At 58.3% G+C, this 4,013-nt stretch overlaps 1 protein-coding gene across 1 annotated transcript in view; it reads left to right on the top strand.

The window, feature by feature from the left end:
- The first annotated feature begins 186 nt into the window (after positions 1 to 186).
- ARAP1 (ArfGAP with RhoGAP domain, ankyrin repeat and PH domain 1) overlaps positions 187 to 4,013 on the top strand; it is a 35,619-nt gene continuing 31,792 nt past the window's right edge. Inside the window, 1 exon segment of the mRNA XM_031064232.1 lies at positions 187 to 378. The gene's annotated coding sequence lies outside the window, so the exon portion shown is untranslated.

Raw genomic sequence — 4,013 nt, 5'->3', positions numbered from 1 at the left:
TTCCACCCCCGGAGCAGGCAGCCAGCGTGTCCCGGTCCCTGAGCGCCGGATGAAAGGACCATTGTCCCAGGCTGGGCAGCCGTGAGGGCTGGCCATGGACACCCCATATCCCCTCTGTGTCCCCCAGCCCTCCCACTCTCCTTCTCACCCCCCACTAAGACCTTGGGAATTGTGCGGGGAGGCAAGAACCCCACGCGCAACCCGTTTATTATTTTATTGGGGAAAGTCCTGGCAGCTTTCCCCTTGAATCCTGTTTCCATGAAGCAGCCAAAGCTCCGTGCGGGAACAAGCCCGGGCCTGGCAAGGGGGGCCCGGAGTGCCCCCGCCCCGGGAAGCGCCCCGGCATCCTCTGGGAGCCGCCGCTGCCACCGGACAGAGGTACCGGGTGCTCCGGGGGGCTGCAGGGGCACCCCCAGCTCGGGCGGGAGCAGGGGACAGGGGAGGGGGGCACACTCTGCCTTCTCAGCGCCGTTTCTCTCCTGGGGGAGGTCGTGTTTCTTTCCACGTGTTTCTGTGGGCACACAGGGGGGCAGTGGGGACACTGGGAGCTGCTGGGGCGGTGGGGGGAGTGTGGATTGTTCCCCGGCTCAGTGCAGCTGTGGTGTGCCCTCCCCACCCCCCCCCGACTGGGGTACTCGCGCCTCAGATTACCCCAGTATGCCCCAGCTCAGCCCCGGTACTCCCCAGCCAAATTCCAGTACGCCCCAGCTTGCTCTCAGTACACCTTAGCTCGGGCACAATATGCTCCAGTTCACCCCCAGAACCCCCCACCCCAATCCCAGCACATCCCAGCTCAACCCTGGTTCAATTCCAGTATGCTCCAGCTGCCCCCCAGGAGACCCCAGCTCACTCCTGGCAGACTCCAGCTCACCCCCAGCACACCCCAGTTCAATCCCAGCTCACCCCCAGCACACCCCAGTTCAATCCCAGCTCACGCCCAGCAAGCTCCAGTTGAACCCTGCTACTCCCCAGCTGCCCCACAGCTGCCCCAAGCAGACCCCAGCTCAAAGCCAGTTCATCCCAGTTTAATCCCAGTATTCCCCAGCATGTCCCAGCTCCTCCCCAGTATATTCCAATTCACCCCAACACTTCCCAGCTCAATACCAGTACATCTCAGCTTAACCCCAGTTTAACCCCAGCCTTCCCAGTTCACTTCCAGCATATCCCAGCTCCCCTGAGCAGACCCCAGCTCAGCCCCAGTATAACCCAGCTCAGTCCCAGTCTCCAGGGAGCCCTGGTGTTGCTGATAGCCCCCATTTCTGTGCCACTGCAGGGGTCCTATTGCCTGGTTGGGGTGAGTGACATGTTGGGGGACACTGGGTGGTTGTGCTGCTGATGCCAGGGCTGAAGCTGGGAAAAGGGGACCCCGAGGGCCCAGCTGGCAGATTTGTTTTCTGCTGGGGATCTGGCGTGTCCCTGTTCATGGCCAAAAAACAGCGTCAGTTGCAGGCCCCTGCCAGCAATGCCTGTGCCACACTAACCACCACCAACAGCACCCAGATGCCAGGGGATACTGGTAGTGGGCTTCCCTTGCTTTCCTCCTCCTCTTCCTCACTGCTTCCCAGTCTGTCTGGTGAGGCCTGGAGCTTTGCCAGTGCTGTGCAGCTGGAACTGGGATGGTGGTTGCTTTGTCCTGCAGTAATGGCAAGCTGGTTCCACGGGACACCTTCACCCTGCTGGGGCCATTGGGTTGGTGTTTGGGGTGCCCACGGGCTGCACCTGCATGGGGGGTTCCTAGGTCCAGCACCACTGCAGGGACAGCAATTTTAATTTGTGGGTTCAGCCCCAAAGCCAATTTTTGGAGGCACAGAGCTGAGTGCTAGGGGTGGGTGGCTATTCTGGGGCACTGGGAGAAATGTAGCAAGGAAAACTCCTCCAAGAGCTTATGGTGGTTTTCTGGAGGTGCTCCAGCAGCTATTGGGATGTGTTATTATGGGCCACAGCCAGGACATCAGGGACAGGGATATTTAGAATAATACTGAGGATGTGTTTGCTGCCAGAACTTAGCCTCAGAACAAGGTGAGCCTTGAGATTTTGGGGGTGTCTCGTGGGAGGCAGGGAGTGATGCAGCTCCTGTGACAAGACTCTGTGGAGGGTTTGATGCTTGGGGGTGCTTTGCAGGTGGGTCCCCCAAATCTACAGGTGAGGGAGAGCCTGGCTGTGTGGAAAGTCTTTTACAAAGTGGGGGTGGATGCCTGTGGTTGGCAGTCCTTGTACTTCTGTCTCTGCTGCAGCATCCCCTCCCTGCCTTGGCTTATCTGCAGTGCTGTGGTGGCCAGGGGCATCCAGGGGATGGCCCCAGTATGGTGTGACCCTGCTGTTGGGAACAGGGCCTGTGCATGGGCTACAGCTGCACCCCAATGAGCATGAAGAGGAGGCTGGAGGGCATCAGGGCTGGAAAAGGGTGCACCCCATCCACAGCTGGAGGGGTCACCCCTTCCCCATGACACTTTCACTTCCCACTAATGGGAAAGTGAAAGAGGGACCTGCATGGTTTTAGTGCTGGTGATGGGGCTGATTTCTCATGGAGGAAGGAGGTGCTCTGCTTCCCAGGGGACCCATCAGGGACAGGGACCCATCCTCTGCAGCCAGGCTGTTGGCACAGCCCCCCATCCCAGCATCACCTGGGACACTGGGGCTCCTCTGGGGTGGCTGTGCACGTGGGGTTTGGCTTCCTGACCTAGTTTGCTGGCAGCTTCCATAAAGTGTGTCAGGAGCTGAGAGCATTCCAGTGGAACTCAGTGGGTAGCGACAGCATTGCCAGATGTATTTACCCCTTTTCTGGCTGGATTTCCTCATTTCTGGTTGGATTTACCACGTTTTTGACTGGGGAGTTGCTCATTTCTGGCTGTATTTGCCCCTTTTCTGGGTAGATTTGTGAGGCAGGCAGCAACACCTTGGAAGGGAATGCTGTTTGCTGATGCAAACTCATCTGTTTGTTGGAGCCACAGCCTGGGACATGTTTTACCTTCCCAGGTTTTGCTTCCATGGGGGAAGGGGAATGCAGGTGGGACCTTGGGGAAATGAGGAACCCTCAGTTTTCCTGCCCCCTTGTCCCTAACTTCTCACCCACCTCATCACTGCCCACCTCCCACCTCTATGCACACCCTCCACCTGCACACAGGGCTGGCTTGGGGCAGCTCCCCTGTCGGGGCACACCCTGGTGTGTGTGTGAGCCCTCTGGCTTCTTCACATGAACCACCTGGAAATGGCAACTCATGGCAGAGGGAGGAGGCTTCGGAGAAGCAGTTCCACCTCTGGATTGTGATTCCACAAGCCTGAACTTGATCCCTGAACAGTGCCTGGGGGGTTTGAATATCATTTGCAATTTCTTTGGCTGAGAAGATCTTGAAAATGAAAAAGCCTCACCTTCCCAGGAAATACCTTGGGTGCTGCTGAGCAGGTGGGCACCCACTGAGGAGCGTGGAGGGTTTGGGTGGGAAGGGGTCTGTGAAGTGTGGGGTAATCACTGCTTGCTGAGGATCCTGCTTGGGCAGTTTTGGGGTGAGGATGTGGTGCTTTTGATTCCCAGTTGGGTGGGGCATCTGCAGTGGCCCTGGGAGGTTTGTTGGGGTCATCACATTCACCCCCTGGATCCAGCAGTGACACTGGTGACATTGGTCTCATTCTGGCTGGCCGTGGCCCCTTGTCTGAGGATCTCTCCTTAATTTAGGCAGGAAAGGGTAAAAATTGCTGTGATGTGAGTCTGGTTGCCCAGTGCTGCTGGAGCTTGGTGGCTGAAGAAGCCCCTTCCCACTGGTGGCTAGCCCCGTTCCCACAGGTCCTTCTGCCACCCGGCTTTGTCCCCTGTGCCCACAGGAACCCTGGTGGGTTACAGCTTACTGCCCTCTCTGGGGATCCACATGGGTCCTGGGGTGTTGGGACATGGGAGCCACCTGCCTGCTTGTCCCTTTCTGCCCAGTGGCCGGAGCTCAGCTTGTCCTACTGCCCCACAACACCCTGTCCTTGGTACCTGGTTCCTGCTGCTGCAGTGCTGAGCTCTCACTTCCCAG

This window comes from Geospiza fortis, unplaced genomic scaffold (assembly GCF_000277835.1).
Source record: "Geospiza fortis unplaced genomic scaffold, GeoFor_1.0 scaffold283, whole genome shotgun sequence".
NCBI classification, from domain to species: Eukaryota; Metazoa; Chordata; class Aves; order Passeriformes; family Thraupidae; genus Geospiza; species Geospiza fortis.
Note: the sequence above shows the minus strand (reverse complement) of the source record. Positions and strands in the feature narration are given on the sequence as shown.